The sequence below is a fragment of the Chelonoidis abingdonii genome, chromosome 20, assembly GCF_003597395.2.
Source record: "Chelonoidis abingdonii isolate Lonesome George chromosome 20, CheloAbing_2.0, whole genome shotgun sequence".
In the NCBI taxonomy this organism is placed as follows: domain Eukaryota; kingdom Metazoa; phylum Chordata; order Testudines; family Testudinidae; genus Chelonoidis; species Chelonoidis abingdonii.
This window is the reverse complement of record NC_133788.1, coordinates 5,859,475-5,885,127: the sequence shown is the minus strand read 5'-3', so window position 1 is coordinate 5,885,127 and position 25,653 is coordinate 5,859,475. Positions and strand designations below refer to the sequence as shown.

The window sequence follows — 25,653 nt, the reverse complement described above, 5'->3', positions numbered from 1 at the left end:
ATGGCTATGAATGTAATAATAATTAATGGCAAAAGAGATGAAGGCTGGAACATAGGGGCAGGTGAATAGCAAGATTCAAACATCATAACCACCCTGCAATACCTCTAGTCTGCAACAGAATTTTAAAAAGCTCTTCACTTTATACGTTACAGGTGACTCAGGGTTATAATGTCCTGTAGGACCAGAATCAGGATATAGGCCTGGTGTGTCTTGGATTGTTTGGTGCAAGCAGCGTAGTTTGCAGAAGAAGTATAGATTGAAGGAATTTCTAAACTCTAATTCCAGTAATTGAATCTATGGCCTGGGGTGAATCATTTTGCTTCTTGGTGCCTGAGTTTCTCCATCTGTAGAATGAGGATATTTCTTCACCTCAGAGGAGTGTTGTGAAGCTCAGTGAGTTAGTTTGTACATTGCTACAAAGCATAAGAGCTATGGCCCAGATCTACACACAGATAGTTACTTTGATTCCTAACTTCCATTGCCTTCATTGGAAGCTAAGAGCCAAAATACCTTGTGAATCTGGGCCTAAATGATGACAATGTTTTGGAGAGAAAAGTACATCATCATGTCAGTGTTGGTTGGTGACGGAAGAGTGGGGAAATAATGAATGGAAAATTCCTTTCCGAGTCTAGCTACTCCCGAGCACAAAACTGACAAATAACCACTTAACTTAAATTCCCGTAATCAACCTTTACTTAATACTGTTTGACTTTAACTAAAAGCACCCCACTCTCCATAAAATAGCACCTCGAATGCCTCTTATGTAAAAGTGTTGTTGTAGCCCTGTTGGTCCAAGGATATTAGAGACACAAGCTGGGTGAACCTGGACCTGAACAAGATCCCTGTGTAGCTCTTTCACCAACACAAATTGGTCCAATGAAAGATATTACCTGATCCACCTTGTCTCTCTTACGTAACAATCACCCTCAGCTGAAAGGTGCTTTACCAACCTTAGGTCTTGCTCCATAATCCCTTATTCTCAGGAATAAGCTTTACTTACACAGCTAGTCTTCTTGATTGGGCACCCCATGAGCAGAGAGGAAGGATGGGCTAGTGGTCAGGGCACTGAACTGGGACTTCTGGCAGAGCCAGGAACTGACCCTCCAACCTTCCTATATGGTCATTGAGACCCAGCTTATCAATGAGAGTTAGGTGCCTAAGTACATTTGAGGGTCTTGGCCTTAACCTCTCTGTTCCTCATCTGCAAAATGGGGACCTAACAGGGGTGTAGTGAGGATAAGTATTTCGGAGGGGCTAATAGAGGGGCCACATAAAAATGGCGATAGAGCAGCTAATGTGAATTATAAGGGCCCCACAAAACACATTGACCTAGAGATGTCACTGGTCATTGCATAAATAAATACACTCCCCCCTTCATATAGCTGCAGTGTTTTGCCCACCTCTTGGTAACCAGGAGAGGTGGATCTGGTTTCTTTGATGGCCATGGACTCAAAGATCAATCAGTAAGTACTGGAAACATTGGCTGTTTTGTGCTGAGAAGGAACTGGCGCGGCTGAGGTGTTCTCTGGGTACATAGGGGGAGCAGTGGGTCTCCCAGCCTGGCCGGCAGCCAGTTGTAGGTCACAACCAAACTCCAGCTGTCAGCCCCGAGCCTTCTGAGGGGGCAGCAGCCAGTGCTCCCTTCTCTGGCCCGGTCCCCCTCATCCCGTCAAGAAGTGCAGGGAGTGGCTCCCTCTTAAAGACGATTTCAACACAACACCTGGATCAGCTACATGACGGGGGGAGGGGGAGGAAGAAGAGGCTTGAGAGCAACACAAGGGGCTTCTTCACTACCTGCCAGCCTCAGTGTGTCCAGCCCTTATTTGGCGGGCAGGGAGACCTCGCGCGCCGCTCCCGCCCCGGGCGCCCTGCAGCTCCCCCCCTCCCGGGAGACCTCGCGCGCCGCTCCCGCCCCGGGCGCCCTGCAGCGTCTCCTCTGTTCGGGGTCCTGCTGGGAGGTGGGACCCCCTCTCTCCCTCCGCCAGGAGAGTCGCCACAAGATGGGACCAACCCAGGCGCTCCGCGGCGGGGCCCTTTAAACTCTGCCGGGCAGTGGGCGGAGCAGGGGGCCGGGCCGGGCTGGGTTGGCCGCCGCGCTCCGGTTGCGGTGCGCAGGGGTTTCTTGGCATCTGTCTCCGCCAGGATAGGCAGGAGCCGGGCCCGCCCGTGGGGTTCCCCGCAGCCGCCAGCGCCTAGGAGAAGGCACCAGCCCCGCTCCCGTGCAATGAGCCTCCGAGCCCAGTAAGTGCATCTCCCGCCCCGCCGGTCAGGGCTTGCAGTGGAGCCGCCAGCCGCAGCAGCAGCCGCCTCTCTCCACCGGGCTCGCACGGTGCCGTTGCTAGGATTTGGACCCGGGGGGGTGAGGCTAGTCTGCGGGGGCATCTGCTGCTTCGAGGGGGGAGAACGGAGCCCCCTTCCTCTTGCTGCGCTCTTGTTCCTTTCCCCCAACAAATGATCAGCTGGGGGGATCGCTCCACCTCCTTGCAAATTACAGCCCACCTCGCCTTCTCCCGGTCATGGAGCGCCCTTGTTATTCCAGGGACCCAAAGGGACGGCAGGCGGCGGGGGGACTACTCCGAGACCCTCGTGGCTCTGGGGCAGTGAACATTTGCTGAAGCAGTTGGGAAGGATTGTTCCTATAAATGGATCTGTGTTGGTTATTTCATGAAAGGTTTCTATTGGGGGCCACGCTTGCATTGCTTCGGGTCTCTGCCTTTACAACTGAGCAGGGCTGAGGGAGGGGGAATCCCGGTCCTGTATAGCAGTGTCCCACTGACCTCCCTCCCCCTCCAGCCCTTTAACCTATTGCATGATTGATTGAGGTTACAGTTAGCTGATGATTGATGTGTCCCTTCTGAGACAAATGACAAGGACTCCCCTCCTCGGATCCTGCTGGAGGTTATGCTCAGGTGTCCAGCTGGCTTTTTTTAAGTGGAGGAAAGGGTTATAGCGCAAGGGTAAACCATACAGCAGCAGACTGCTAGGTTGATTCTGCTGTCTGTCTTGAAAACTGTGGATGGATGGCTGTCCTTCTTGCTTGTTGGAAATTCAACAGCTCTAACTACTGTCTCTCTCTCTCTTCCCTCCCCTCCTAACCCCCCCAGCTCTAAACTAGGTCTGTAATGATGCAACTGTGACATCGTATGTAGGTAGATTTTATTTTGTTTAAATATTTGATCACCTGTAAGGCATAGGGTCTGAACTTTGGGTGGTCTTCAGAGCTGTCTGGGGTCTCAGAGTCCATGCTGGGGGACATCAGACAACAGGTATGAATTTTTGGGCAAGTAGGACGTGGAGAGACATGTAACTTGTGTGATTGCTTGGCAGACTTATTATTGGTAAATAAAAAAGGTTGGCACTATTTCTCTTTCCTCATTTAGGGCCTGAGCTTGCAAGGAGAAGGCATCTCCGCTTACCAGGGAAGTGAATGGGTGCTGCGCACCTTGCAGGTTCAAGGTGTGTGTGTGTGTCTGTGTGTGTTAATTAATATACAAAAATCATGTTTATCCTTTAAATATGACTTTTTAGGGCCTCATGGGTTTCCCTGTTGCTCACAGCGCTCTCTTCTTTGGAGAGATTTGCATTTCCCTTTTAGCAAGTTGTTTTTCCTTCTGTGGGCCTGATTCTGAGAAGTATGGAGCACTTGCAACTCCCCTTGCAGGCAATGGGCCTGATTCTCCTCTTCCTTATCCTGATTTTGCACTGGTATAACTGATTTTAGGGAAATTGCTCCTGATTTGCATTGTGTAAGTGAAAGAGTCAGACCCATGTCTTTGGACAGCAGGGGGCCTTTGGGATAGCTCTGTTTATCTCTAGTTTCTGTTGATGCTGTTTTGTCACAAATTGGACTAGAATACAATAGATTCATACTTTAGAGATCTGAAATGTATCCTTATTGAGATCATGTTATGGGAGGATGTATGAACTTTGGTCCTGCCATGAGGGCAGGGGACTGAACTCGATGACCTCTTGAGGTCCCTTCCAGTCCTAGAGTCTATGAATCTATGAAACTTCAGGAGCCGATAATTAAGATCATTCCAAACTCCTCTAAACTAGCCTCTCCGTTACTGCTCAAAATCCTTGCATATAGCAACGTTTATCTTATCCACAAAAAGTGAATGTTTGTTCCAGTACATGTCACAGCTCTTTATGTTCCTTAGGTAGAGCATCTGAATGACGTAGGAGAACCAGTCCCATTGAAAATCAGTGGGTCATGTGCTCCTATGTCATTCTCCTGAAAATCCGAGCCCCTCTCCTTTGGTGCGTTCAGGGATGTATAGTTTCTTGTTTTTGCACAAATGGCACCCTCACTAATCATAAGAGAAGCTGAGCTGGTGCTTCAGTATCCCCTGAATTTGATTAAGAGCTTTGCAAAGTTGTCCACATCTTTATGTAGTGAATATTCCTGTGTGTTGCTCAGTAGCATTCATGTTTTTTTTATATATAACACTGCCTCACACCCAAATATGTCAGTTAAATAACTTACTTTTATTTAAATCACTTAATCCTTTCCTGTAGGATGTCTGGCATATCTCACTATTAATTGGAAACCAATGCATTTGCGTGTCTGCTAATTTGTACTGTATTTTAAGGGCTGCTTTTCTCTTCGGATTTTCCTCTTTACTTCACTCTCTGTCTCAGTTAGCTAATTAAAACTATTTATTTATTTATTTATTTATTTAGTGACAGTATGGTCAGTCTTGTAATAACTTCCTTTGGAGCTAATGCTCATTCCCTTTGCTGCTGAATATGCTGTGAAAGTGTGTTTTGAGATAACACACTGTGGCTTTTGTTTTAAAATGTGTTGCCCTCCCTCTCTCTAGTTGCTCATGTTCAAGATTTCTCTCTAGGTTTGGAATTGTGGTGATTTTTATGTTACAGCTCCCTCAACTTGTCTTCTTTCTGCTCTCCCTCCTTTTTTGGCCTCATCACCTCATCTCTAGGGGTCTTCTGTATGTCTGTGTGTGTGTCTCATCTGCTCCCCTTTGCTAAGACAACCCCAATTTCCTGCCATTCCTTGCCCTCTGGGGTCCCTCCTGTATCAAACAGTTGCTATCAACCATTTTTTGATGCCGACCTATACTTCCCAGATAGCATCCTGTCTAATGCTTCCTTTTTGGGTCAAGTTATTGAGGAAGTTGGTACCAACTGGAGTTCTCTGTGTTCCTTGACCCCGTTCCATCTGTCTTTTGCCTGGGGAATGGCACAGAGATTGTGCTGGCTTCAGTGGTGGGTTTTCTCCATTGTAGTGATGGACAAAGGTCATGTGCCCATGCTGATTCTATCAGCAGTCCTCTCCCATCTGTTTGGTTAATACATACGTCTAGAACTTGGAGCTACTTATTCATATCCCCATTTTTGCCTCATTCATATGCTGGGTAGATACAGGATCTATGTTCATGTGTAGTGGGGGAGGGGTCAAACTTTTGATGCACATAGATTCTTCTCCGATGGTCCAAATTTTGGCTTTGGTCTCTGCTTTAGTTAGTTGGGGTCCAATACTGATCTGTATCATCAGGAGCTAGCTGCTGGTCAAGCCGTGTGGGTTGAGCTCTGAGAGAGAAACTGAGGTCAGAGTTTTGATTTCACTTATGTGAAGAAAATGAGGTGGACAGAAGTTAAGTTGAAAGAGGCGTGCGCACAGACACCTCTGCTACCACCATTCTGTCTCTTGCCACCTGGGAACTGTCCATCAAGTACCAGTTCCTGAAGAAGAGTGAGATCCAACCTTTGATGTATGCAGTCTCTGCAGCCTGGGTGTACCAGCTGCATCTCTAGCTGTTTGCAGTGCTTTCTAGCTGCCCTCTGCTCCTTAATGTTTCAGGCCACAGCTTGTATTTCAGATACCGTTGCTCGAATAAAACATAGTCTACATGAAAACTGGGAATAAAAGTGAAATGGTAGGAATGATAGCTCTGGTGATAGGGTCCAGCTTTGGTTGGCTGGGTGTTTTGCCTCTCACTTCCAGAATTATGAAAAGTGGAAGGTCAGTAGGATTAGCTTAGAGGGGAAGGTTTAGTGGCATGTGTGTCTGGTATGAAATTCTTAGACTCCCTAGAACCACAGGTTCAAATCCTGATGGGATCAGTTAAACCTTTCATCTTTTTTTAATGTGTTCCAGGAGATTTATTTGGTGTCTGTCAGATAAGAACTTAAAAACCATGGACTTCTAATTACTCTGGGTGCGTTATAAGATAGGTAGGGACCTCTCTGCTTTATACTTGACCTTGGCCCTGATGGGGAGAGTAGGAATCTACCCAGAGTTCTAGGTTCCCCCTTTTCCTCCTCCTAACTACTGTGCAGCATGCTGTGAGCTAGTAGGTTGCGGCTGCCCACTCCAGAGGTGGCTGTATTTCACTTGTGTTGTACCTGTAGATCTGTAAAACTCTGTAAAATATCCTCTGTAAAACTCCCTCAGTCTAGAAGCGTGACTTTTGAGCTCCAAGGAACACTCTAGCCAGCCCTTCTGTTCTGGAGGAAAATGGCAGCCGTGGAGGGCTAAGTGAAAGGGATGCTTCCTGGGATGGCATGAATGGCTTTCTGTCCTTTTGGGGAGGAGGTGGGAACAGTGTCTCCTTGCTGGGCTCATCTCTCTCTCCTGTATATTGATTGTTTGTCTGCAGATTTGTTGACAGATATGATGAGGGTGAACTGCACTTACTCCACTCAAGCAGAGACTTGTGCTCAACTGTGCAGTCAACTGGATCTCAGGGGAGACAACAGGGTTGCACAGGAAGGGCATAGACAAGCATGGGCTTGAACTTTGTTTCCTAGTCTCTTCAGTGTCTAAAATTTAGGGCAGGGAGGAGTCTTCCACCACTGCTGGGCTGAGACCCTAGCAAACCTTCTTGCATTCTTCTCTTATGCACTGCAAGCCAAATAGCTGAGAAACTTGAGGATAGTCCCCTCTCCCCTGTAGAGAGCAAGTGTGTCAAGAAGGAGAGGTTCTGTCTCCATGCTTCCTTCAATTTGTGGCCTCTCCTGAGAGTGTCAATGTAATCATAGCTTGTGGGCCAAAGACACCTATGACTGGACTGAGTCCAGTACACTCGCTTCACACAGGCCGCTGAACAGCCGCCAGTACTGTCTGCTTGACGGTAACAACCAGGCTGCACTTGATCTGGTGACCTGGAGACAAACCTGCTCAGCCATCCAGTCCCTCCTGAAATGAAAGTGAGGAGAGGCAGGCTGCAGTGTGAGCAAAGTCCAAGCCTAACCATTTTCTTGCTCTAGCTGCTTGATCTAAAAGATCCCACGAGCTTGGGTTAGGGGTATGGAGGGGATTGTTGGAGCCTTGTTAAGATAGAGGCCCCTCCATCTTTTCACTTATCTGCCTCAAAATCCTGGGAACAGTGCTTACCAGCGAGTCTACCCCACCACAGTCTGTGTCTCCCATCTTGCACGTAACCTGCAGCCAAGACTCTAAGTAGGGTCCTTGCTGTTGGAAGTAAGAAACGTTACTGTGTGGACCAAATGGGAATGTGTCCCAGCTGAGCCAGCAGGAGCTGGGGTAAGCTGTCTTAGCTGGAAGTCCCTCTCTGAATATCTTGCATTGTTGTACATTGAATGTATTGTATAACGTGGTGCTGCCTAGTGAGAGAGTAGGAGGGGAGCATCTGAGGTTAAAGCCATAACCAGGGATTATAGAAATCACTTTAACAAGGGATCTGTTTGGGGAGGTTATTGGAGATCAGCGGAATTTCTACAAGGTGTTTTGCTTAATACACCACTTAAGTAATTAGCTGGGATTTCTACATTTATTGCTAACATGCTGCCTAGAATTGAATTTCCCCAGTTGTTAGACAGCAGTTTGTCTCAGATCTGCCTGCAGATAATGTTAATGATGCAAGCTGGGAATTGCAGTGACATCTGCAATTTAAAAAATTACCACAAACCAATGTACTTGTACCTCAACATCCTAAATCCCATGTTTATTATGTGTGACAATGGAACAGCAGGGTTTACAAAAAAAACTTTGATTCCCCACTCCCACCATAATGAAGTAGACAATAAAAGATCTGCTATAGTTCGAACCAGAATTAATTCAGGGAACTCCTATGGCCTGTGTTATAGAGAAGGTCAGACAAGATCATCACAGTGGTTAATTCTGGCTTTGTAATCTGAATCTGTAAAATAGTTTTCACTTTTGATCCCAAACTACAAAGCACATAGAAGGTGCCAAGCTGAGGGTCGTAGGTTCAAACCCCCTGATATCCCATGCTGCAAGCTAAAAATCATTGGACTCCTTTAGGTTGCTTGTATAGTTGTCCAGATAATTGCATACTGGTTGACTGTGGACTCAGTTCTGTGCATACAGGAAGGAATTCCATGTGTTGCTCTTTATTCTCTTTTCCTGATCTGTTACACCATAATCCGACAAGTCTACAGATCTTGTGTATTCACTGGTTTTCTTCTCAAGCATCTGTTAGCACAGGGAGTAAAACACAAAACAGAAGTGTCGGGATGAACTTTTGGAAGGAAAAAGCCCTGTGAGATGAAAATCTCCACTTAATCTTAGTAGTGACAAGAACATATAAAACATCAGGTTTTGCTGAGACTGTTCCATGTCCTGACAGCAAGCCTGGAGCACATATGGTGGAAATTGATCAAAGTGCTATTGACTACAAGCAATGAAAGCTTCCTGTATGGTGGGTTTATTATTATTGTTTGTATTCCAATATGGCCTAGGGGCCTCAACAGAATTCATGGCCCCACTGTGCCAGGCACTGTACATTCACATAGTGAGAGATGTTCCTGGCCCTCAAGGGCTTACACTCTAAACAGACCAGCCAGCCAAAAAGTGGGAGAGGAAATGGAGGCTCAGAGAAGGGAAGTGACTTGTCCAAGTACACGCCACAAATTAGTGAGACAAGATGGGTGAGGGAATATCTTTTATTGGGCCAACTGCTGCTGATGCAAGAGAAACGCTTTTGAGCAACACAGAACTCTTATTCAAGTCAGCAGCAGAGCTTGGAACAACGCAGATCTTGCTACCTACTGAACTGTGCGCAGCTTCTCTGCAGGATTGGGCCCCAAATGCTTGATTTTGCAGCATTGCAATCAGTGGGTGCTTTACAGTTGACTTCAGTGGATGCGTAATTGGGCCTCATTGTGAAACTTTGGATAACTGCTTGTTTACAGTTGTTGCTGCACCTAGGTGCATAAGCAAAGCATTCTGTGTAAGGGGAAGGATGAGATCATATTTTGCCAAAAATCCCTCCTAACTTGCAGTCCTCTTTATTTTAAAAGCTCCCATGTGAAGGCAAACTTTACTTTGACTGTTCAGTCTCTGAAGGCCTTTAGGGGCTTTGGCGATCTGAAACTGATGTCTTGGAGATCTGAATGCCACATCCCACTGATAGGCAGTATTGCTGCTCCTTCATCTTGAGCAGTAATGCGGGACCTCTTCTTTCATGCACACTGATCCATCAAGTATGTCATACCTGCAGTGGGAAATGGGTTTCCTTCACAACCTAATCATTCAGAAACACCTGCCTCGTATAGTGAAATTCTGTCCATCACATACTGCGGTGCTTGTCCTTTGACTCTATTTGCCAAGGGCCAGCAGTATAATTAGAATCTTAGATTATGATTAGACCCGACATGGTCCCTGCCCTGAGGACTCTACGGTCCTGCTCAAACACACATCAGCCACAGAGTACGTGAGTGCTGCTATGATCGGGGAAGGGGTATGAGAATCTTGAAAGATTTGGCCTCAGTGGGAGAGGATGTTGGGAGGAAGGGTTTGCCAGAGAAGAGGCTGCCCCCAGGAGGGTAGGGTGGCATGAGAGAAGGTTACAGAGGGGACAGGTAAGAGATTTAGGGCAGGTGAAGGGAAGAGATGATGGTGAAGGCTGAACTGTTCAAAGCTTCCATGGTGAAGATAAATAGCAGCAACTTAACAGTAATACGTGCGGCATGCAACGCCCAGCCTCTGTCCCAGTCCTAATGAGGCCCATTCATTTTACATCACAATGTAAGTGTTCTGGCATGCTCCTTAAAATGCCTCGAGAACAAGGTCTGTGCCCTTCGGCTGCACTATATTATAATGCATGCTGTGGAGACCCGTTACCTGAGTGGGTGCTGACCAACCACCATGGGCTTTGTAAGCTCCAAATTCCAGCCCAGCACAGCTAGCTTGTGATTGTTCCAGGTTGGGGACATCACCTAAAGGATTCCCAATATGGGACACCTGCAGGCTTCATGGACACGCCATTAGTGCATCTTCCTCATGCAGCCGACTTGCATTAAGAAAACCTTTCCTGAGCTCTCCTGTCCCTGGGATAACCCCCTAGGTGTCAAGTTAATGCTCCCTTGCTGCTGGGCACTGGAGGTTGCGTCAGGTGGCAGACATAGCAGCTTCACTCAAAGGTAGGAGGTAGGGTGACCAGACAGCAAGTGTGAAAAATCGGGATGGGGGTGGGGGGTAATAGGAGCCTATATGAGAAAAAGACCCCAAAATCGGGACATCTGGTCACCCTAGTAGGAGGCCATCAGCTTGCCTGTTTGGATGGCTTAGATGTTTGTCCTTCTCTTCTACAATGACCCCTCACTAGGGAGAGAGGCAGGGACTGACGTGCTCTGCCAACCTGAGTGTCCAGTCTGCCTGTGCAGCGGGCCACTGCGTAACCGTGTAGGCGATGATAGAACATGGGACCTCTGGCTCTGAAAGCATAAGCTGCTATGGCCTCAGCTAAAAGACCTACCTCTCTTAGCCAAGGCTCATCAACCATTGTACGAGGCTGAGGACAAAGCACCACACGGAGTGGATGTGATTTGCACTGGCTCTTTGTTCTGTGTGGGTGGGGGGAGGGGAGGGAGTAGTTCATCACGATTAACATTACTCCCAAAAATGCTAGTAGGTGAGGGAGGGAGCTGCATTTCTGTGAGTTGCATCATTTTAAAATGTCTGTGTTGAGTGGCAGGTCACCATGGCAGAGGTGTCTGGAGTTCACCCAACAGCTTTTGGCTGATCTCTCATCTTCACACACTTCTCTTTAAAGTTGTGATTACAAGGCTTGTTGTGATGGGCAATACACCCGTTATTTATGGGGACAGATGCAAGATTAGCTGTTTTCATGATCTAGAATTGGAAGATCCTCCCTCTCTGTGAGGTTCTGGGAACAGTAGACTTCTGTAGTGCTTCAAAGCTTTTCTTATCATGAGCTTAACAGATGTTCTTTCGGTGCTCTATGAACCCATCTCGGACAATAGATGAAATTCAAAAGCTTTCACCTAGGGTGTAATAGAAAAGGCAGGTGCCACTAGCTATGCAAGGCTGGAATGTGGAGCCCAAGTTTCTAATTGTGCAAGTCCCTTCACCTCTCTGTGCCTCAATTTCTCCATTTCTAAAGGCATAGAGTGGCACTGACGTGCATTCATAAAGGGCTTTGAGACCCACAGGTGGAAAGAATATCAATGGAAGTTCTTATTTGCCTATCTTCCACCTTGATCTCCGCAGACAGAGAATCCTCTCATATCAAGGCTCGAATCAAGCCAGAACGCCATTTTCCACTGGCTGCAGCATTGCCTTACTGTCTGCCTCAAACAATTCATGGCCCAGAGCTGGGGATCTTCTGCTGGGCTGGCGTGTGTGGTGGGGTGGAGGAGGTGGTGAGCAGTGAGTTGTGAATGTGGCTTCCTGTGCCGATCCTAAGCAAGTCACGTAGTCTTGCTGTGCCTCTGTTCCCCATCTGACAAGTTATCTGGCACTGCCCTGCCTCCCAGGGGTGTTGTGAGGATAAATACACTAAAGCTTGTGAGGCACTCAGATATTATCCTGATGGGGGACCACACAGGTAAGCAGCAATTTGAATATTCACCACCCATAGGAAGCATGAGGTTTTGTAACATCCCCACTTTCCTTTCTCCTGCTCAAGTTTGCTGGCCTCATGTCTTCAGCTCATTGGCACTCAGATGCTCTGCAGCAAGGAGGCATTTGACCAGCACATCTCTTTCCAGACCCACGCTGCAATTCTTGGCCTTGCCTTCAGATGCTGAGCAGATGAGCATCTCAAGTTTTAGCCTGAGATTTTCAAGGCCACCATAAGTCATTTAGCAAGTCACTTAGTCCCTCTGTGCCTCAGTTGCCCATCCCCTGGGGGATAATACCATTGCCCTATCTCACAGGGGTGTTGGGAGGAAAAAACACACTAAAGATTGTGTAGTGCTTTGGTCGCTAGATAAGAAATAGGGTTGTTATTTATTACTCATAAGGGGTTTGGTGCCCAAATCTGCTGGCATTTTTGATAGCTGTCCTCTTAAACCCCTTCCTTTGCTGCTTCCACTCAATCAGCAGCTCTGGAGGCCTCCTGTCTCAAACAGTCACGCATGGGGCCACAGTCTGCTCTTAGAGATATTCATTGGAGTTGCTCTGGATTAAAACTCGTGTAACTGACAGCAGGATCTGGCCCAGTGATCTTAGCTGTGAGGTCTCTGGCTCCATAACCTTGATAGAACAGGATGCACTCAGGCACTGTTCTGAATCAAGGAACTTACCAAGAAAGCCTTTCCGAAGCTGGATTTATAATATTTTTATTAATGATTCATTCACATGACTGCAATTTTCCTCCCTTCCTCTATGGAGCTGCCATTCACCTAATGGAAGAGCAAGCTGAAACCTTGCTGCGCTTGACTCTGTGGTCTGCATTTTGCTGAAGGCCAGACAGCGAGTCTCGCTTCTGCAAGTGCCGAAGTCCATTTGGAGACGTGGCTGCGGGGAGGGAGACCTTCATTAATAGGCGAGCAGTACACTCTGGTTTTGATCTCCTTCCTCTCGCTTGGAGAGGGGAGGCTGTTCAGTGGTTTGGGAGCATCTGTTCTAAAAGCTAAACTTGCTTACTCTACAGCTGGAAGAATTCCTAATAGGGCACCGGATAAGAACTGAGAAGCCTTTTCTCTCTGGACAAATGTTTTCTAAGCTCCAGATGACAGGAGGGCCCTTTAGTGAGTCTGGGCAGTGAGTCAAAGCCTGCATTTAGCAGGTGATTGGTTCGGGGAAGGTAGCTTGACCATTAAATTGGAGGGCAAAATGTTCCTCAATGAATATTTCAGTGGGACAGACTGTATAACAGGGACACGAAGATAGACTTGGATGGGAGAGGAAACAGACATCCAATCTGACTATGCCTATTTATATCCTATAGATCTTCATTAAACAAACGGCCAGGCTCCTCTATTCCCACCACAGTGGGTGGAGAAGGTAAATAGGGGCAGTGGAACTTGTCCCAGGAAAATTTGGATGGTTATTATCATGGCTAAGGCACTATACTGGTACACAAGAGAGTTGGGTTCAGTTCCCAGCTTTGCCACAGAGTCCTTGCGTGTCCTTGGCAATTTGCTTTGTCTCTCTGTGCCTCAGTTTCCCTAAAGTGGGGATAAGAGTCCTCGCTTTCTCTTAGCCTTTGTCTAGTCTTGTTAGATTGTGAATTCTCTGAGAGTAGGGAATGCCTCTCATGGGATCAGTCTGCATGTGGAGCTGGAGATGTGATTTCTAACTCGAGAAGACAGACCTGTGCTAGCTGTGATTGAGCTAGAGGGTTACAAGTGTAGATGCAGCGGCACGAGTGGGAGGAGGGGCTAGCCGCCCTGCGTATAATCCCATCTGAGACCCAGGCATATACTTGGGGGGGCCTAGCCCTTCTACTGCTCATACTGCGATGCTGCCTTTCTATTTTGTAGCAGGCTAGCTCAATCAGAGCTAGTGCAGGTATGTCTCCATCAGCTGGGAATTGTACCTTAGCCACTAGGTGTTTGTAGCAATGCCCAGCACAATTGGCTGAACGTGGTAGGGGGGCCCCTCTGGGTGCTACTGCAATACAAATAATTCATTTATTCATCATCAGTCTGGGGTCAGTATCAAGGACTGCCTCACTGTTCTTTAAATCCCTCCTTAAAACTCTCCTCTACTATCCTGCCTACAAAAAGGGTGACACCCCTGAGATTGGCGCCCGTCATGCTGACCAATAGTGTCTCATTGTTTCCTTGTGCTCCTTTTCACATACCCTTCTGTTGTCTCTTGTCTTTATATTTCAATTGTGAGCTCTTTGGGGCAGGAATCCTCATTTTGGTCTGTCTGAATAGTCTTGGCAGCATGGATCCTGTCCATGGCTAGGGCTTGTCAGTGTGACTGCAGTACAAAGAGTAAGTCCTGAAATACCAGAAGAGGCTGTTCTTCTGGCACTTCCACCCTGATGGTGCAAACTTGGGGCACTCCTCCCACCAGCCTCCCAGCTAGGGTCCTGCAGAGCAGGGGTACCACTGATCTAATTAAATCCCTCCCGCCTGAGCGCCGCTCTTCCTTTGCCTTTGAGATTTGCATGCCGTATGTTCTGGTGGAGCAGGGCTGATAGTTTCGCTTGGATACCTCAGCAGCACTGCAGTCCCCCAGGCCAGTTTCTCGGATTGGGAAGCTGACAGGCCTGTAGAACGCTAGCAATGGGAAAACTCACAGAAGGGGCAGAGCAGGCTGGTCCGAGAGACCAACGTGGTTCTTAGTTAGAATGCTGAGACAAAAGGGGGCTCTGACACAGCTCTCTGCTGCTAACACTAGTTGCTCTGTGTGCTGCAAAGGGACCAGATTGCTGCTTCATAATAAAAAGGCAGTGAGTTTCTTTCTACAGCATTAAGAACCATGGAGACCCGGCTGCCAGCTTGGCTCTACCTCACTGCTTCTGCACTGTAGCTGAGACATGAGGGGGTGGAGGTGGGAGGTGCTCTTGGGACTGGGCCATTTCTGTTCCTCTTGTGTTGCCTCTTTCTTTTGTGCCCCTTTTCACGACTGCGCTGGCTGTGGGAGTCCCCTGCCAGATGGGGGGCAGGCCGTGTACATCAGGGGTATCCAAGCTGCAGCCACTTTTGGCCCTTGAGGCTCTAAATTGTGGCCTTTGGAGGGGGCTGTTTGAGACCCATTGCTATGGGGCGAAGGCAGGAGTGTTGCTTCCTGCAGCTATGGGAGCATGCTGAGCAGGGTCTCTTCCCTGCTGCAGCTGCTGAACACCGCCCCTGCTGGCCACCTTCTGGCCACCTTCTGCAAGGATTTTGCAGACTGGAGATGTGCTGCATAGTGGTGAGTGTTCTGGGATCTTTCCTCCTCTCTGAGCAGATGTGAAATGTTTGTAGAGTACACTAACTCTACAGTGTTATGCTACTGCACTGTGGCTATTGCACTGACTAGCTGGTGCTTGCCTTGCAATCCAAAGGACTCTTCTTGTAACATTCAGGGAGCTGATGGGTGACTTGTTATCTCAAGGATGGATCCCTTGAATTCTGATTTGTATCAGTTTTCTCTTGCCAGTGGCTGAGGTCTCACAGCCTTGTGAATCCTCATTTGTCAGCCATGTCCTAGCTGGGGATTAGGAGCTCCATTCTTTGAATAAAACATTGCAATCGCATCCGAACTGTGATGGTTGGGTATCCCTCGTCGTGCTGCAGCCACCACACTGTGGTCAGTGTGATTTGTTAGCTCTCGCGTGCCAGACGGAGCTGAACTGCCTCCAAGGAAAACAGTTACTGTGGGAAGTGATACTGATTGTTCTTCTCTGAACTGGTACTGAACTAACCTCACAGCAAGGTGGTAAAGGAATAATGTGGCTATATGCCTTATGCAGAGGAAGGGTACCTCCAGAACCAGAAGTCTTGTCCACTTGTGGTCATTAAAGATCCCGTGGCGCTTTCTGTGAGAGATGTAGCATCCTGGGCAAATTCTGATTTGTGTAATTCCAATTCGTAAATTTTTCTCACTTTTGCAGTTTCACTTGGAGGCAATGTTCTTCTTCACTTCCTGTTATAAACTGTTATGTAATTTCATGCACTGTTAAAGAGCTCACATGGTCCAATCCAGAGCTGGCTTCGCCTCTGGGCTGGGTGAAATGAATCCAATGTGTACAAAGCAGTTTGTAAATAATTTCAGGATCCGTCAGAAGGAAAAGCACTATATAAATGTCACTCACCACTTTTGGGCGGGGTCTTCCTAAATCGCATTGGTAGCTAATTGTTTAGGGGGTGGTTTTGTTTTGTTTTGTTTCTGTTTGTTATTTTTTCTTTCATACAAAATTTGTGGACTAGGTGCCATGATGACTATACCCTGTGGTCTCTCAAGCTGAGAATCTGTGTCAATAGTGGATCACTGTATGTTAGTTACGCCTTAGTTATACCCTCATTTAGTTCTTTGGTTCGGTGATTCTTGCTGAATTTGTAACTATTCCTTGCTTCTTCTTGACCCCTGATGTTACGCATGCTCTCACTCTCTGCATTTTCGCTGACGGCATTAATTTCATTTCTTCTTAAGGTCGGTAGCTTAAATAGACTTTCTGTTCTTGTCTTTTGTCTTTGCTGACATGCATCCCTGGTGTACACAGGACCACATCAGAGCTTATCAGGAGAGATTTTTATAACATTACTACAGGCAGCTGACACTGGCTTTGCAATAGCAAAAGCTGGATTTCAGCTCGACCTGTCCCCAGCAATCCGTTTTTCTTCTCAAACAGGAATTCCCTTCCGAGGTTTGGCTAATGTTCTGTGTTTGGGGGACTCCATCCTGCTGCTACATTTCTGCTGGTTGATTTGGAGGCTGTTGCAATAAATCCAAGGCCACCAATACTTCACAGCTGTTGCTCTACATCCCACGGTCAGACAGAATTCGTAGATGTTTAAGGCCAGAAGATAGTGTTTGATCATTTTCCCACCTGAATAACAACACTCTAAGAACTTCCTCCCACAATTCCTGTACCGAGCCCACACCCTTGTGGCTGAGCTAGAGTGTATTCTTGATAAAGATGTCCCATCTAGATTTAAAGATGCCAAGTAATGGAGAATTTACCACCTCTCTTGGGAAGCTGTTCCAATAGTTAATCACCCTGAGTGCTCAAAAAAAAATTGCATCATATTTTCATTTTGAACTGTGCTGACTTCAACTCCTGGATCTTGTTAGACCTTTGTCTGCTAGATTAAAGAGCCTTCTCCTGTCAGATCTTTCCCCTGTGTATCAAGTATCAGAGGGGTAGTCGTTTTAGTCTGGATCTGTAAAAGCAGCAAAGAATCCCATGGCACCTTATAGACTAACAGACGTTTTGGAGCATGAGCTTTCGTGGGTGAATATGAGGAAGTGGGTACTCGCTCACGAAAGCTCATGCTCCAAAACGTCTGTTAGTCTATAAGGTGCCACAGGATTCTTTGCTGCTTTCCCCTGTGTATGTAATTATAGAGAATATGAGGTTTTTATAGGGCCCCCATTAAAGATTGTGAAGTGCTCAGATACTACAGTAATGTATATATCTCACAACACCCCTGTGAGGAGGCCAGTGCTATTATCCCTGTCTTTACGGATGGGGAATGGGGGCACGAAGAAGTTAAATGACTTGCCCAGGTCACAGAGGAAGTCTGTGGTGGAGCCGGGGATTATACTTGAGTTTCCCAGGTCATAGGCCTGGTCTACACTTGGGGGAGGGTGTCGATGTACGATACGTAGATTTCAGCTACCGGAATAGCATATCTTATTTCGACTTACCTCCCGTCCTCACGGCGCGAGATCGACGGCCGCGGCTCCCACGTCGACTCTGCTTCCGCCTCTCACTCTGGTGGAATTCTGGAGTCGACAGGAGCGCGTTCAGGGATTGAGTTATTGCGTCTAGACAAGACGCGATAACTCGATCCCCAAGAGATCAATCGCTACCCGCCAATCCGGCGGGTAGTGTGGATGTACCCTTAGGCTGGAATAGGGTTGCCACCTTTCTAATTGCTGGTAACTGGACGCCCAAGACCCCGCCCCTTCTCCGCCTCTTCTCCTAAGACTCCATCCCTTCTCCAAGGCCTTGCCCCCTTCTCTGCCTGTTCCCCCCTCCCAAGGTCCCACCCTCATTGCTTGCTCCTCTCCCCCCGACCCTCATTGCTTGCTGGATTGTCTCAAGGAGCCTGCCTGCAGGTAGGAGGTGGGCCTGGCTGAGCAGGGGCTGGCGCAAGTTAATGACCCAGCACCTCCCTCCATCCTGTAGTAACCAGACTTTTGGTTCAGGTGCCATTTGGGGTTGCCGGGTCACCTTTTCTACCAGACTTTCCGGTTGAGAGCCAGGCACCTGACAACCCTAAATGTCACCCGGACACGGAAGCCAAAAACCGGACTGTCTGAGTAAAACCCAGCCGGGTGGCTACAGCCCCAGTGACAGGACAAGTCACCTCTTGACGGGCTCCCTCATGCTCCGGCTCCAAAAACGCAGGCCCCTTCTATGCCTCGATGCTTTCGTTTTTGTGGAGCGCTTTGGGATTCCTTGCATGGAAGGGGGCTCTGGAAATGCAAAGTGTTATTAATAATTCTCTTCTCCATTCCCTCAGACCTCTCAGTGAGGCTTCACTTTTATAAAAGGGCCTTTTAAAGCCTGTCAGCCCCATGCTGATGAAAGGAATTTGCCCAGTCTGTGTTTCGGGGAGAGTTTTGAAATCTCTCTCATCCTGGATGTTTTTGAAGCCTGCTCTCTTGGAGTTGTTGGAACTTGGCTTGATGTTGTTTCCCGTTCTCTGTGCCGCGCGCTGGCTGGCAGGTTTTGGCCTGTAGCAATTGTCACTTCAGCTCCCTCCCTCTCCTGGACTGAGCGATGAGGGGAAACGTCGCCATGGGGTGAATGAGAGGACGAAAGCAGGGGAAAGTCTGTGGCCTAACGCGCAGGGTTTTGTAGAAGGCCGTGGCTTGGGGAAGCAGAGGAGCTCGCTTCTTCCACACATGTTGGCCTTAGTTATGTCACTGAGCTGCTTGGCCTTGACGTGGGGCTTGTATGTGTGGTGGGTGAACCTCGCAGGGTAGGCCTTAGAGGCAGCTACCTAGGACGCCTAATTCTTGTTGCAGTCCTGCCCATCTCCACCATCCGGGATAGTTTCATGGATCTCTGCCCCTCTAAGGGACCCTGCACTGCCAGCAGCTGCCACGCCAGCGAAGCTCTGGCCTCACTGCCCACTCCCCACTGCTCATTGTGTGGCTGGATGTGAGGGAAGTCTGCCCTGCCTCTCTCAAAGATGGCCCCTCAGACCTCTGGGAGCTGCAGTGGAGGCCAAGGGAGGGAGCTGCTATACCAGCCTGGCCACCCATTTCCTGCTAGCTGGGACAGCTTCAGGGTGGGGGTGCTGAGAGGGATGATCTGCCCCCCTGCCCCACACTGCTGGGTATCAGTGATATCAGAGGGGTTAGTCCCAGCCCTGGAACCTCAAACAATTTGGATGCCTTGCTTTGGAGTGGTAAGCAGTGCTGCCTTGTCGATAACGCAGAGTAAATGAGCGCTGCCGTAAGTCACCATGGCACAAGCTTTGCTTCGTACCCATGCATTTACACTGGTGCAGATCCATCCGTGAAAAACTCCTGAGGGAGATGTAGATCTATTGTACTGTAAAGCAGTATAATAAAAAATGTATGGTACGATCCTCATCTTCCTTGTCTGTAGGTGACCATCCACCTGTGCTTTAAGGGACATCCCATATTTGTTGCCTATTGCCCCACATCCTATATGGACTGAGGAGCCAATAGCATTTGATGAGAGTCCAGTTTTCAAGCTGGACTTGCAAAGGGGCAGACACTGACATACTCTCCGATTTCTGCACTGTGAGTAAAGCACAGTGAGTGGAGATGGCGTCACTTTAATGATACACCTGGTTCCCTATTTTTTAATATATAGGTGGCCGTTCTCTAATAACGTGTCTGCAACTTCCCATTGACTAGACTGTAAGCCGGGGTAGAAACTGGTGATATCTCCTGTCTCTCTTCTGCCGCCAGATAAGAGACACTCCCCTCCCCAAGGAAGTTGCTAGGATCTGGCCATCTCGGGAGGAACTGTACCATGAGGATCAGAGCAATAAAATAAGGCAGCACCAGCCAGGCAAACTCAGTTCTGGTTTCCCATGTTTCTGTCTCTCCACATCCCAGCTGTCCTATTACTCTGTTCTTCTAAGCCTCTGCCTTTAAGGGCTGTGGGGCTCAGGGGCTGCTCCAGTTCCATTACTTCCCAAAGGCTCCCTGCCTTTCCCTCGGGAGCTGCCTTTGCTCCTTCAACCCCCCTGCTTGTGGTGCGGGTTGGGAGGCATTGGCATAACTCCTGGGGGGTTAGGCAGGAATTCTTCTGGATATGCACAAATAAACCCCAACCATCCCCAGATTTCTTTTTGTAGCTGGCAATGAATTGGTGGGTGGGAAGGGGTGTGCGAAAAGCAGAGTCCATCGATTGCAAGTGCAGTGGCTGGAGGCCTGGCGCTCTCTGCACAGCAGGGTTGCCAATTTTGGTTGGATGTGTTCCTGGAGGTGTCATCACATGACATAATCTTTAATTAGAGATGAATCTTTAATTTCTGGAGGCTTCAGGACAATCCTGAAGGGTTGGCAACCATACTGCATGGGCAGGGGGTTCCCTTTGGCAAGAGAAGCTGTCCAAGGGAGGGGTGTTAAGAAGAGGCTTTTGATGCTGTTAATGCTGAGGACCTTGTTTTCAGAGATCAGAGCCTCAGCTGCTCCCGGTGACTTGAACTGTTGCTGTGGGTGCTCAGTGCCTCTGCAAATTGAGTCCTTAGTTTGGTTCTTCCTTCCGGTCTTCCCTCTGCTCCTTTTGCCCCTTCCTCCCCTCCAGAGAGGCACTAGTAACTCTGGCTGAGAGAAGCCAGAACAATTAAATAAAAGCATTGCCGGTGGGGTACCAATATCTGCAGTCTCTTTCACCTGCCCCACTACCCCTTATGTCTTCTTCCTGTCTGAGTGGTTTATCACTGCTGTCCCCGTGCTCTGGGCGTCTGCTGGTTGTAGATACCTAGTGTTGGCTCTGAGATCTGCGCATGCTTGTGGCAAAGCGTGGGACAGGGGCGATAGCCTACTTTCTCTGTTTGTCTGGGCGCAGGGGAAAGGGGGGAGTCAGGTTTAGTCCCTTCCCTCCCTGCCAAGCCTAGCTTTCTTTCCTGTGGCCCTCCTGTTCCCTGTCCCCCTTGTTTGTGCTGTGGGTGGCTCTGAATGAATGATCATTCTTCCCGGGAATCTTAAAGCTGAGGCAAAGTAGCTGCTGTTGAGCTCTAAGGCATTAAACTCTCCACTCAGCGATGGATGGATAAGCGAGAATATATGTAGCTGGCCCAGTAACACACCAGTTTTGCGCTCTCTGCTGCTTTTACAGTGTCCCTTAGGGAGGAATGTTCAGATGCTGTTCTTAAAACACAACCACAGTATTTGGGTGAATGTGGTTCTCCCGAGTCAAAACCGAGGTGTGATGTTAATGGCCAGAAAAGGTGGTAGGGAGTTCAGATAACCGGGCAGCCTTCCCTCCTGTACTTACTGACACTTGGGGAGATCCTGGCTCCATTGAAGACAATGGGAGTTTTGCCATTAATTCAGTGAAGCCAAGATTTTTGAAAGAGAGAGACCCATTTCTGCTGTAGTACAGCAGTCGTAAATTGCAACACCCACCAGCATTTCCAGTCGGTGTCTCTCCTAAGTGGAGTGGGACAAAGTTGTATCTAAACACACTTCCTAGTGGCCACTTATACATCTCTCTTAAGGCCAAACCTCGAAACCGTCAGACTTGCATCCAGGGGTGAAAGTAACTTACAGGACTTACCGGTACTGCTGGAGTCCTGAGGGGGCGTGGCCTCAATTGGAAGAGGCGTGGCCTCTCAAGATTTAAAGGCCCTGGGGCACCTGCTGTGGCTGGGAGCCCCAGGGCCTTTAAATCAACCCGGGGCTCCCAGCTGCAGAAGTGGCTGGGAGCCCCCGGGGCTCAAGGGCAAACTAAAGATCTCGGGGCTCTGGCTGCCGCAGAGCTCCGGACCCTTTAAATCCCCGCTGCAACTCCGGTTGCCGGAGCCTCAGGTGGGATTTAAAGGGCTCTGGGCTGCCTGAAGCCACGGCAGCCCAGAGCCCTTTAAATCCAGCCCCAGCCCCAGCCACGGGAGCTCTGGGCTGCCGCAGCGGTGGGAGGGGGGGGCGGGTTAAAGGGCTCTGGGCTGACCGCAGCCGCGGCAGCCCAGAGCCCTTTAAATCCAGTCCCAGCCCAGCCGCCCGAGCCGCGGGCAGGATTCAAAGGGCTCTGGGCTGCCTGCTGCGGTGTGGAGCCCAGAGCCCTTTAAATCCCCGCTGCGGAAGCTGGTGCGGTCCAGCACTTTGTACTGGCTCTTGCCAGTATGCCGCACTGGACCTTACCGGCTTACTTTCACTTCTGCTTGCATCACTTGTGACCTAAGGCCTGGTGAGGTTAGGCTTCTTGCTGTCTATCATATGGAATAAAGAGAGACAGAGCCTTGTCCGGGGGACACCTGTAGCGGTGTTGGATTCTGCAACGTGGTAGTTGCTATGGTATAGACGGGCCTGGAGACCAAGGTCTTGGCATTGTGATGCCGTCTAGGCAAGCAGAAAAGTGTGTTCACACCTAGCCTGGGATGTAAAGACCTGTTGATTGCCAGAGAGCGTGACGGCCAGAATGCTTGGATTACTCCTTTTCTGCGAGAGTTGGGGCTCACAGACTCCCTCCTGGAAAGTAGCCACATGGCACAGGCAAAAGGGACCTCTGACTTCTGTTATCTTTCTAGTCTCCTCTCATGCTCCACTGCATGGGGGATCGGCCAACAGCCTGGCTTCCTCTTTTCTCTTCCTGGAAGGCTGATACCAAATATTTAGTGTTTGCTAAACCCCCATTAGATTAGTGGGACTTTTGCCATGGACTGCAACGGGGGAGCAGGATTGGCCAATAGTCTGCATTTAGCTATAACCACCCAGTTCCTTAACAAGACTTGGCTTTCTGTTTGGCAAGTATTCCTGTGTCTGCAGTATCACACCAATCAAATTATTTAATTTGGTTTGCGTGCTGCAAATCTAGATTCTAAGCCCCCATCCTCTCATCTGCCTGTTCTGAAGCGCTCGGTACTTAGTGGTTACGCACAAAACCCTCGCTTGTTTCAGGAATTCCGACTCCAGCCAAGCAGAGCAAACTGCCTGCTGAGAAGGACAGACTCAGAAACCCTGCTTTTCTTTTTGATCAGGATTCTAAGACCAGACCGTATGTACCTGCAGCTTTCTGCTTGGGCAGCTGCAGAGATGTGAGTTCAATGCCTGGCCTGACTTTTATACTTTTGGAGAACTTCGGGCATGGGAGAAGTGCAGAGGCAAAGTGCCCAACTCCTCACAGCGGTCTCCGGGGCTGATTGCAGCTCTGTTGATATGGTCTAGTGTAGCCATCCCTAGCCAATTAGTGCAATGCAAGCTCCTCTACTGAGAGCAAGAGCAGTGCCATTGGCTTAATAATAAGAGTCTGAACAGAATAGCTAAGGGTCTCTGATAGATGTCTAACACAGGCCCACTTAACCAGCATGTAGGGATCAGCAACAACCATCTGAGACTCTTTAGCAATGTTGTGCTTTTGGTAAGCAGCAGTTTCTGTTTGAGCTGGAAATTCAGGTTAGTAGGGTTAGCGCCACATGTGTTTAGGTCTGAGAGTGTTGGTACAAAATGGCCAGTGCTGTGGGGTCTCGGATGCACACTCGTTTTCTGGGACAATAGTGCTGCTCAGAGTTTCTGCTTTTAAACACACCACTCCATTTGCATACCTGGAGTAAGTGGGTGATGGGCCATTGAAATCAGTGGTACTTACTCCCGGTCTGAATCTCACCCGCTGTCCCTTGCACTGTGTAGTTCCTTTGATCAACGGTCACTTAATCTGCTGGCTGTTTATTAATAATCATCTTTCACTGGAAACACAGACACTCTCTGAGTGGGGTATGTCATGAAATGTAGGTGATATGTAATGAAACTGGCCCATTTTCCAAGTTGCCTGCAGACGTTTCACCACTTCTAGTCCTTAGGAGATCAGCATGGGGTGGGTGGGGCATGCAGAGCTATCCCAGCCCAGGGAAGCTGGCAGAGAGATGGGGCAATGGAACCATTTGATTGGGCCTTGAGAATGCTTAAGAACTGGATTCTGTACCCGAGTATTGAACTCGCTTTTTAACAGGAGCCACTTGGCTCTTGCTCACTGAGCATATGACAACTTATGTGGATTCTTCAGTTCCTGCGTTTAGTGCTCAGAAGGAAGGGAAAGTGCTGCACTCCAGATACCAGAGCAATACAGGTAGCAGCTAGGATGCCTTGTGCTTCTGTAGTCCTGGGGGAAACTTGCTATTAATGAACTGGACCATATCTTTCCTTGCAGCAAAAGGACAGGATGGTGATAAGAGGAGGTCTCCTGGCTTTTCTGTCTCTCCTCTTCTACAAAAATCACTGTAGGTAGCTTTGGACACTTGCCAATCATAAAGCAAGCCTTGATGATTGCACAGATACTGCTGGCACAGAATGACTACTGCGCACCACCCTAGAAGTGGTTGCACTTTTGTGGTGGACCATCATATAAATGCAAAGTGTAGTGTTATTTATTGCACTCTGACCTCAATATTCAAACCTGGCTACCTGCAAAGCTGTCTCTGTCTACCACATGGGGGATACAAAGCTGGCCCTGAGGCTTGTTGTGCTGCACAGGTAATGCCCTTAGCCCTGGAAGAAACACCTCATGTCATTTTTCAAAATGTCCCTCCCTAGTGGACTCAGGGGAGCCCAGCAGGGCATGGATGGAAGCTCATTTGGGGAGAAGGGTCAGTAGAAAAAATAGGGGGAACCTTGAGATCCCTGTAGAATGAATTAACAAACCGATCTTCCTCCAAAGAGAGCTAACCAATGACTTTTGAAGCCCACTGTCATTCCATGCTATATCCCTTCCTGAGGAGCCCTGACCTTAGTGGAACAGTCTGTGAGTGACCAGGTCAGGAACACAGGACCGAGGTGGCTTGGCTGCAAATGCCATTGGAAAGTCCTCTGCTGAAACAATCTATGTTAGCATCAGTTAGCTGGCTTATTATCTTTTTCATTCCCCAGCACTCCGGCTGCCCTGCAAGCATTGCTTTGCTGTGGGAGTGACCCAATCTATTCCTTCACATTTTTTGCATTTCTCTCCCTCTGTGCTGCTTCGCACCCTGCTTTACGTTATTCAGTGCAGCTGCTCGTCAGGCTCCAGGCGCTTTCCCAGTCACTGCAAGGGAGCTCTTTAAATAACTGCTCACATCAGAAACTTCAGCATTTTGCTTCTTGGCCTGGGCTCATTATTCTGGATTTACCCACATCAAACAACATGTGTTATCTCAAAAAAGTTCCTTGATTGACCACAGTCATCTTGTGATGTTTCTCACCATCTGCCTTGGGGATGCAAGGGTGTGTTTAGTGCTCTATTCCTTTTCCCACATCACCGTTAAGATACTCAGTTCTCAGAAATTATGTCTATGCTGTTGCTTTGTTCTTTGCTCTCCAATTCAATATGAACATCCTGAATTGGCACTGGGCATCCTGGTACCATGGTGATGGGGATAGTATAAAGAACCAGGTAGTTCTGCTTAGCACCAAAGTCTCGTCTAAGTAGCAGGTTCTCTTCCAACCATCTTCCATGTGCAATAGGTTGCTCTCCACCCCTTCATCTATATAAAGCTGGGTGGCTGTGTTGTAACCCATTGCTAAATATCTATTACAAATTCCCGTGTCCAAGCCACAGAGGAATAGGAATCAGTTACAGTGGCACCTTGGGAGCGTTAGTTCTGTAGTGCAAGTGGTAGCAGCTCCTGCTTTTAGCTCTGGAGGTGTCTGGTTCAGTCCTTGGTGCAACAGTC

General features: G+C 48.4%; 1 protein-coding gene across 1 annotated transcript in view; it reads left to right on the top strand.

Moving 5' to 3' along the window:
* The first annotated feature begins 2,093 nt into the window (after positions 1–2,093).
* The window catches only part of SH2B2 (SH2B adaptor protein 2), a 72,226-nt gene continuing 48,666 nt past the window's right edge, over positions 2,094–25,653 (top strand). The window contains exon 1 of the mRNA XM_032778014.2: positions 2,094–2,241. The gene's annotated coding sequence lies outside the window, so the exon portion shown is untranslated. The remainder of the gene's footprint in view (positions 2,242–25,653) is intronic.